The sequence below is a fragment of the Amblyomma mixtum genome, chromosome 7 (genome assembly GCF_055824585.1).
Source record: "Amblyomma mixtum isolate Tamu chromosome 7, ASM5582458v1, whole genome shotgun sequence".
Taxonomy (NCBI): Eukaryota; Metazoa; Arthropoda; class Arachnida; order Ixodida; family Ixodidae; genus Amblyomma; species Amblyomma mixtum.
In genome coordinates, this window is record NC_143018.1 from 96247557 (window position 1) to 96257567 (window position 10011).

Consider the following 10011-nt stretch of genomic DNA (forward strand, 5'->3'; position numbering starts at 1 on the left):
CATCCCAGATCTGATTTATGTATTGTAGCAAATGGAGGTATGCAGAGTCGGAGAGGTTCGCCAACAGTTTCACTGTTATCTGATCCCGACCCGGTGCCCCACCTCGGCGCATTTTAGCCAGGGCCGATTTAAGGTCATGCAACTCAAAAGGGGCGTCTAAATCCTGATTTGGCTTGCCGGAGTACGTGTACTCGGGCCCAACCGGGTCATTTGTGCGGCAGAGATACCTGTCGCACAAAGTGTCCGCAAGTTGCGCCGTCGTACCTTGGTACTCGTGCACAGCCCGCTGGAGCTGTTTTTGCGTCTCCCCTTTCGTTTGAGAAGGGTCGATGAGGCTGCGCAAGAGACGCCAAGACCCCTTCGAGCTCATCTGACGCGCTGCCGAGTTGCAGCGTTCTATCCAATTGGTGTCTGTGAGCTGGGCGGCATATGCCGCAGCCTGCTCCGTAAGTTGTGCAATGCGAGCTCTAAGCTTGCGATTCGTCTTGTGTTTCTTCCATCGTTTTGTTAAGCTCCGGCGCGCCTCCCACAGATGCAGGAGGTGATTGTCCACTGCGGGGATCTCGTCGGTGGTGTGAAGTGTTTGCGTGTGTTGTTTCTGTATGTTGGTGACCTGGGTTGCCCACTCCGCATAGCCATCGGAGAATAGTACCGGAGGGACGAGGAGGAACGTGGCAGCAGACGAGTTAGCTCAAGGGTACGTCAACCGAGCAGACTCAACACTTTGCACCACAGGCACCTTTGACCCATTTACCCCGGTACTCAGATATACTCGATCATTACAGGGGTCAGCGGAAACGCTACCCAGCCCCACACAAAAGGCTCACCAAAGAGGAGGCGGTAGACTGGCGCAGACTACAAACCGGTACCTACCCACACCTGCACAAACTACACAACATTTTCCCTACACAATATGGAGACGAATGTCCGTGGTGTCAGGGTAAACCTACACTGAACATGTCACATGGACCTGCCGTAAGGCAGACTTAGAGCTAAGAATAAACAACCCGAGTGTGAAGCAGTGGGAGCTCTAGCTGGCCAGCGAGGACGAGGAAGCGTAACGATTCCTTGTGCGCCGAGCCACGATGGCAGCAGTCAAGTGCAACATCCTGGACCAAGGATCGACCACGGCGTCCAGTGCCCCGTAAGGGTCAAGAACACCAATTTATCAACAATAAAGTTTTTCCATCCATCCATCCATCCATGCGTCGGACAGTCGGAACTGCGTGCATAGGTCCCGTAGGGAGCGTGCGCCGGCGTAAGGGCGACCCTGACCTGGCACGCTTACATCCCGTGAGGGGTCGAGGACAGAAATGAAGTCGCCCACTATGACAGTGGGTACGACTCCAGCATGAAACAATCCAGCGACTCGAAAAATGAGGAAGAATCGCTTCGTCATGCCGGCGAGTACACCACCAATGCCCTCACCCGTCTGCCGTTAAGGGAGAAGTCGACAGCCAACGTGCGACCGTCGACGCCATACGTACAGTGTGCGCCTGAACGGAGGGAACTGTTAATGAATACCACACCGATACCGCATGACATTGTGTCGGTGAGTGAAAAGAACGCGGGCGCGAGGAAGCGATTCTTAAAGTTTGTGACATCGCGTGCGGTCCGGAAGTTACATTCCTGAAGGAAGAGAATGTCAACGCCCTGCGCGCGAGCGAAGTGCAGCACCTCCCTCTCTGTATCCAGTGAACGAAATCCCTGAACGTTCAGGGAGAGGAGGTGCACCGTCGCCATGATGAAAAAGCAGGACGCCGAAATTCTGCCGACAAGTTTAAGGGGCCCCGCCATTAGCGGAGTCACACGCGCGCGCCAGCTTTTTGGGGAGGGACGCATTGCCCGAGCCGTCCGAGTCCGCGGACTGCGATAAGGCGTGCTTCTCCAAAACTCTGCCCAACTCCATGGGTTCTACAGAGGGTAGCGAGTCGGTGGCGTCTCTTACCGCACCCCGCGAGACGTGGTCAGCAGGGGTCGTAGACAGGTTGCGGTGAGCGGAGTCGTGAGCCTTCGAGTCGTCGTCGTTTGGTGGTGGTCGGCGCCGTGGACCTCGAGACGGGCCGGCGGCGCTCAGCTGGTTGGTCGGTCCGGGCTGTTAGCAGGGGACGTCTCCGGTGAGGCGGACCGTCGCGCCACGTGAGAGCGCTCCGTCACTCTCGTCCGCTGTTGTGGAAGAGTCGTCCTCGCCGGAGGAGGACGAGTCGGACGAGTTCGTCAGGGAGATCGGCGGGAGATCGCCGAGGTGGGGGAAGGTCAGCGAGTCGGCAGACGCTGTTTCCAAGGCGCTCTCCGGCTGCTCCTGCGATGAAGCTTCAGGCTCGGAACCGGCCGGGGTTTCCGACACGTGATTGGCGGGCGTGTCGTCGTCCTGGCGTGGCGCGGTCTCCGCAGGGGGCACCATCGCCGGGGCAGGAACGATATCCTGCGGCGGTTGCGTCGCTGGCGATGCCGGCTTCTTTTGAGGGCCGCTGGAAGCGGCCGCCGCCGCGTAGGACCGCGGCCGCAGACAGTCAGCCGTCGCGTGGGCTCCGGAGCAGCGTCAGCACGCCGCGTCGCATCCGGCCGTCTTGTGCCCGAACTCGACGCAGCGGGCGCACCGCGGCGTGCGGCAGGCCGCGCCGACATGTCCGTCTTGGCCACAGCGACAGCACACCTTTAGGACGCCCCTGTAGTCGAACATAACGCGGTGACCCTGCACAGACATGAAGTTAGGTACTGCCTGCTTCATCTCCATCCTGACGAGACGCTGGCCGTTGCTCACGAGGCGTCGCCCCTTTAGCGTCGGATGAGAGATCTCGAGCACCTTGCCGTGGGGGCTTATTGCCGAGGCCAGCGCCGCGTCCCCGACGAACAGCGGCACCCGGAATGCCGTTACGTGGACCACGGAGGGGCCCACGCAGGACAATGGGACAGAGGTCCCGTTCACAGGGAACGATCCCTCCGCTTTTGCGCCGCCGCAGCCGAGGACACGGCGATACAAAACTGGAGCCCTTCTTGATGCTGGAGGCTTTCGAGCGCTTTCGGGCCGACGATGCTTTCAATGCCGTCGACAATGTCGTCGGCCGTGGCGTCGGCGTTCAATGCGAACGAGAAGCAGTGCGCCTTGGATGGAGGCGCCCGGAACTCCGGACCAGCAGGGAGGCTCCCGGGCAGCCGGTGGGGAGCGCGGCGCCGGGACGGCGATCCTCCAGGGGGCTGCGCCTCTCCAAACTGCTGCTAAGCAGGAAGCTGGGAAGAAGCGCCCGACTGCTGCGTCGCACAGGCGACGCAGTACTTCTGCTCATAAGAGAAGTTTATTTGGACTCACGATCAAAAAGGGGCACCTGTCCCTCTACAGAAACAAAAATACATTGCGGCAACTGATGTCGTCCTATAGGGCACACACACTCACAGACAAAGTCGGTGTCAACAAAAAGCGTGCAAGTGGAATCGACTATTAATTCATTCACTACACCGTATTCATGGGAGCACCATGAAAGGATTGCCAGCCACCATACATGGACAAGATAATGGATTATTTCTTCCTGCTCAGTGGCTGCAAGCATAATTTATACCGGGGCGCATGCAGAAATAGCGCTTTGTTTCTCCACACGCGCAACGTTCTTATCTTCGAAATCCCTGAAAAAATGTAGGTTATAAAAACATGGCTGACCGTTTAGCATTGCTAAGCACGAATTATTGTGTGAAAACAAAGAATTACGCGTGGACACAACCACCACGTACCTCAAAGCATGATCGAGATGTCCACAGATCCCCAGGGAGCCAGTCATGCGTCTTTCCTTTCCTCAAGGTAAGGGAGCCTATACCGTCACTGGTTTGGAGAAAAGGAAAGGTGCAGCTGTTAGCCACGCCGAATCACAGCGCTACTGAGGTGTCCTCTGGGGTGGCCACTACCCCTGTACCCTTGAAGAAGCAAAAGCAGCTGCTGTACAGAGAGAGAGAGAGAAAAACTTTATTTGAAGAGGAATTCGGGGCACACCCATGGTCCCCGCACGACCACACTGCACTCAAGTGTTTATGTTCCTAAGGTCCATAACACTGGCAGCCCGGTCGGTAGCGATGGTCTACACGGCCGGGTCCTCCGAGCGCAGCAGGGTCTCCCAATCCTCCCAGGTCTTGATTGGATTGGAGTAAACTTTATTTGTTCCTGCAGTTGGGCGCTCGCGCGCCCCGACGAGGGCCTACGTCGTCTACGAGGCTGCCGTTACTCGGCGCGGGTCTCCGCTCGCCGTTGCCGGCTCGCTGGGTCCCTGCCTTTCGAGCGCCCCGAGGACCTGCTGGACGGCCCATAGCTGTTGGTCATGGTCGTTGCTCTTCGCTGCTGCCTCCAGCCGCGGCGGGATTGTTCCTGATCTTGCTTCCTTTGGATTTATGATGCAGTCCCACAAGATGTGCGTCTGATCTGCCGGCTCCCTCCGGCAGACTCTACACGTATCGGTCGGATAGGTCTCGGGGTACATGCGATGCATCAGTCCCGGGCTCGGTAGCGATCCGGTCTGGAGCTGTCTCAGTAGTACCGCCTCCGCTCGACTCAGCCTCGGGTGCGGGGGTGGGAGAGTCCTGCGAGCCAGGCGGTAGGCCTTCGTGATTTCGCTGTAGTCGGTCATGCGGTCCTTGGCTCTGAACCACGTCGGACGGTGTGTTGCCGGGGCGCGGTTGGTTAGCGCTCGCGCCGCTGCGTGTGCCGTCTCATTGTGGTTCGCACTGCGTTCCGACGCGTCGCCCGCGTGCGCCGGAAACCACTTGATTCTCACTCTTCGGTCTTGCAGTTTAGTCGCTCGTAGTACGCGCTCGGCCTCCCTGCAGACTTGGCCTTTGGCGAAGTTTCGCACCGCCTGTCTCGAGTCACTCAGCACCGTGTAGCAGTCTGCGTCGGCGATGGCCAGGGCGATGGCCACCTCCTCCGCTTGTTCCGCTCCGGCGCCTCTCACGCTCGCTGCCGTCCTCGTGGCGCCGGTCGACGCCTCTATGACGACCGCTGCGAAGGCGTTCCGTTGGTATTCGGCCGCGTCCACGTACCGCGCGTGCTCGTCGTTGGCGTGCAGGTCGATGAGAGCCTTGGCCCTCGCTGCTCTTCTTTCCTTGTGTTAGCAAGAAGTGGCCGGATTCTTTTCGAATTAAGGAAACAGGTTTAATTTAAGACTTAAGGATACAAGAATGAGATAACTGGATTATTGAAACGTAGGAGGTTCGGCGGATCTGCAGAGTTGGGAGGGCCTCGCCGACGCGTCTCGTATCGTCGGCGCCTCTCGGTCGTCTCTCCCTCATGCTGCAGCGGTGGGGCTTTTATAGCCTGCGGAACGGTGGCCCCTCCGAACTGGCCAATCCAAAGGCGGCACTCCGAAAGGACCAACCAGCGATCGCGCGGCCAACCGCTTCAAATTTTGCCGCGCGCGGTCGCGTCCGGTAGAGGAGGAAACGGCGCCTCGCTGTCTGGCCTCTTGTGACAAGTCCAGGCGTGTTGGTTGAAGATACTTCTCCTTACGACTCCGCTGCCGTAAGGAGCAGCATCGTGGCTTGTCAAGGGGGACGCTCGTAGGAGAATGTTAGGATGCGGGGCGCCTCGTGGTCGCTGAGCAGGAGCGTTAAATGTCGTGTGCTGGCGTGTTGGGACCGCATGGCTCGTCAGAAATGTGAATGCTGACACGGCCTTTCCAAAATTTGCGCCTGTCCTCAGGGGCACGTTGTCGACAGCAATTCTTTGGCGTGCTGGGCGTTCTCCGCCGCGTACCTTGTGGCTTGCGTCCAGCTCGTTCGAATACGCCTTCGCTTCCATCTGGGGAGACGATGCGAATTGTGCGAAGTGCCGTGTTTGTCTCGTTCGTTTCGTTTCTTGGTACAGGGAGTCGGACTTGTACCGTGATGGTCACCGATACCACTGCGTCGTCGTTTCCACCTGGGGACGCGATACGACTTATGCGGACTGCCGTGTTTGTCTCGTCCGTAACGTTTCTTGGTCCAGGGAGTCGGGCTTGTTGGATCGTTCCGCATCTTGCCGCGCTTTCGTCGCGCTGCTGGCTTTATGGATGATCCAGCTCGTCTTGGCAATGGCTTCTGCATTGTAGTAATTGTAGCAGATGCGAAAGGTGCGCCGTGTCGTTGGAGGCACGTCTCGTGGCCAACTCGTGTCGGTAGTGGCTGCTGCACCGTAATATCCGTAGCTGGGGCGCGGGGCCCGTCGTGTCGTAGGGAGCCCGTTCCGTGGCTCGATCTCGGTGACACCGGCTGCTGTACCGTAGTGTCCGTGGCAGGGGCGCGGGGTCCGTTGTGTCGTTGGGAGCCCGTTTCGTTATCTGCTTGCGGTGACACCGGCTGCTGCACCGTAGTGTCCGTGGCAGGGGCTCGGGGTCCGTCGTGTCGTTGGGAGCCCGTTTCGTGGCCCGATTGCGGCGGCACCGTGTGCTGCACCGTAGTGTCCGTGGCAGGGGCGCGGGGTCCGTCGTGTCGTTGGGAGCCCGTTTCGTGGCCCGCTTGCGGCGACACCGTGTGCTGCACCGTAGTGTCCGTGGCAGGGGCGCGGGGTCCGTCGTGTCGTTGGGAGCCCTTTTCGTGGTCCGCTTGCGGCGACACCGTGTGCTGCACCGTAGTGTCCGTGGCAGGGGCGCGGGGTCCGTCGTGTCGTTGGGAGCCCTTTTCGTGGCCCGCTTGCGGCGACACCGTGTGCTGCACCGTAGTGTCCGTGGCAGGGGCGCGGGGTCCGTCGTGTCGTTCGGAGCCCTTTTCGTGGTCCGCTTGCGGCGACACCGTGTGCTGCACCGTAGTGTCCGTGGCAGGGGCGCGGGGTCCGTCGTGTCGTTCGGAGCCCGTTTCGTGGTCCGCTTGCGGCGGCACCGTGTGCTGCACCGTAGTGTCCGTGGCAGGGGCGCGGGGTCCGTCGTGTCGTTGGGAGCCCTTTTCGTGGCCCGCTTGCGGCGACACCGTGTGCTGCACCGTAGTGTCCGTGGCAGGGGCGCGGGGTCCGTCGTGTCGTTCGGAGCCCTTTTCGTGGCCCGCTTGCGGCGACACCGTGTGCTGCACCGTAGTGTCCGTGGCAGGGGCGCGGGGTCCGTCGTGTCGTAGGGAGCCCGTTTCGTTGCTGACCTGTGTCGACAGTGGCTGCTGGTCCGTGCTGTCACTCGTATCGTGTGACACTTGTCGTTGAGCAAGAAGCCTCCGCAGATGGTCTCTCTCGGCCAGCAGTCTTTCGAATTCCACCCTCTCGGCTTGGCGGCGGGCGTTGTCGTCCATGATCCACGTCACGAGGTCGTCCTTGCGGCCGCTGTACGAAAGTCCTCGGCATCGGAGCTCTTCCACCAGTTGCCGTTTCTTCAAGGTGGTCAGTGCGTTGCGTGCTGCCGATGCCAGAAGGGACAGAATGAGCGGGGACTCCAAGCTCACCGTCGGCGTTCTGCTGGGCTCCACGTTGTCGGCTCGGTCTTCGTTCACGGGTGACGCCTCTGCAGATCCTGTCGGCTGCGCCATGTTAGCAAGAAGTGGCCGGATTCTTTTCGAATTAAGGAAACAGGTTTAATTTAAGACTTAAGGATACAAGAATGAGATAACTGGATTATTGAAACGTAGGAGGTTCGGCGGATCTGCAGAGTTGGGAGGGCCTCGCCGACGCGTCTCGTATCGTCGGCGCCTCTCGGTCGTCTCTCCCTCATGCTGCAGCGGTGGGGCTTTTATAGCCTGAGGAACGGTGGCCCCTCCGAACTGGCCAATCCAAAGGCGGCACTCCGAAAGGACCAACCAGCGATCGCGCGGCCAACCGCTTCAAATTTTGCCGCGCGCGGTGGCGTCCGGGAGAGGAGGAAACGGCGCCTCGCTGTCTGGCCTCTTGTGACAAGTCCAGGCGTGTTGGTTGAAGATACTTCTCCTTACGACTCCGCTGCCGTAAGGAGCAGCATCGTGGCTTGTCAAGGGGGACGCTCGTAGGAGAATGTTAGGATGCGGGGCGCCTCGTGGTCGCTGAGCAGGAGCGTTAAATGTCGTGTGCTGGCGTGTTGGGACCGCATGGCTCGTCAGAAATGTGAATGCTGACACTTGTTATACTCGGGGTTCATGTTCTTGGGTATGGGCTCGATTCTGGTCTGGCGTCGGACCTCTTCGGGGACGGGGAGCTTTGTCTCCGCGTCGTTCGAGTGTCCTATTCCCAGGTCGTCCAGTATTTTCCTCCCGACTTTGGTCGTGGACAGCCGCTCCAGTTGAGAGGTCCGTTGCGCTTCGGCTATTTCTTCGAGCGTGTTGTGGATCCCGAGTTGTAAGAGGCGGGTCGTGCTCGTGGACTCGAACAGGCCCAGCGCCGCCTTGTACGCTCTCCTGATGATTACATTAATTTTGTTGCGTTCGTGTTGCAGCCATCTATGGTAGGCTGCAACGTACGCGACGTGGCTGATGACGAAGGATTGGACGAGCCTGATTAGGCTCTCCTCTCTCATGCCAGCCTTCCTGGAAGTGACTCTTTTGAGGAGTCGCATAGCGTTGGCCGCTTTTGCCGTGAGACGGGCGATGGTTTCGCCGTTTCTTCCATGCTTTTCGATGACCATGCCTAGGATCCTGATTTTGCTGACCTCGGGGATCACGTTGCCGGATTTGGTTACGATTCTGATTTTTTCGCATTCGCGTTGTCTGGTCTTGCATCTGCCATTGTTGGTAGGTGGGAGTATGAGGAGCTCCGATTTGCTCGGCGAACATCTCAAGCCGGTGCCTTCCAGGTGGTCTTCTATCGCGTCGACGGCGGCTTGCAGAGCGCCCTCGATGTGGGCGTCGCTGCCGCCGGTCACCCACAGTGTGATATCGTCCGCGTAGATGGTGTGCCTGACGTCTTCGATGTCCGCGAGCTTCTCGGCCACTCCGATCATTACCAGGTTGAACAGCATCGGCGAAATGACCGATCCCTGCGGTGTGCCGGTGCTCCCGAGCTTCTTCTCTTGCGTTTACAGGTCGCCTGCTCGTAGCTGGGCGGTCCTGTCCGTGAGGAAGTCCTTGATGTAGTTGTAGGATCTTTCGCCCATGTTGAGCTTAGAGACTTGGGACAGAATCGCCGAGTGTTTCACATTATCAAAGGCGCTCTTTAGGTCGAGACCCAGGATTGCCTTGTTGTCGCGGGCGCTGCCGCCATTGTCTATGATTTGGTATTTGAGCTGCAGCATCGCGTCCTGCGTGCTGAGGTGCTGTCTAAAGCCGATCACCGTGGCCGGATACAGCCCTTCTCGTTCCAGGTAGTCTTGCCACCTGTTGAGCAGGACGTGCTCCAGCACCTTGCCCACGCAGGACGTGAGCGAGATGGGCCGAAGGTTGTCCGTGTCCGGTGGCTTCCCCGGCTTGGGTATCAGGATAGTCTTGGCTGTCTTCCACTGCTTTGGTAGCGCGGCCGCCCTCCAGCACTTGTTGAAGTATTTTGCGAGGTTCTCAATCGAGCTGTCGTCGAGGTTCATGAGCGCCTTGTTCGTGACGAGGTCCGGGCCAGCTGCCGACCGGCTGTTGAGGGCGTGCAGGGCCGCGCGGACCTCCTCGACGTCGATGTCACGATCGAGCTTCGCGTTGGGTAGGCCGCCGTACGGCGCGTGTTGTTCGGTGGGTGTAGTGGGCAGGTATTTGTCATTGATGCGCCTGGTGACTGCATCGGCGCCCTGTACCGAGACAGCCCGATGTATGAGCTTGGCGAGTCTGTCCCTTTGGTGCGACTTGGTCTTGGTTTCGTCGAGCAGGTGCCACAGTAGGTTCCACGTCTTCCCGCTATGCATCTGCCCGTCTGCCGCGTTGCAGATCTCGATCCACTGTTGCGTGCATAGAGCGCGGCAGTTCTCCTCGATCGCTCGGTTGACCTCCGCCACCTTCTTTCTGAGTCTGCGGTTGAGCCGTTGGTTCTTCCAGCGACTGAGTATTGACTGCTTGGCTTCGATGAGATGCGCTAGCCGGCTGTCTACTTTATCAATCGCAGCGTCCGTTTCAATTTCTTTGGTCGCGTCGCGTACGCTCTTGGTGATTTCGGCCGTCCACGTCTCTATAGGCGCGAATATAGTCCGA

The 10011-nt window shown here is 59.2% G+C and overlaps 1 pseudogene; it reads right to left on the reverse strand.

Moving 5' to 3' along the window:
- Nucleotides 1-1757: 1757 nt before the first annotated feature.
- Nucleotides 1758-5779, reverse strand: LOC149336910 (uncharacterized; annotated as a pseudogene).
- Nucleotides 5780-10011: the final 4232 nt, after the last annotated feature.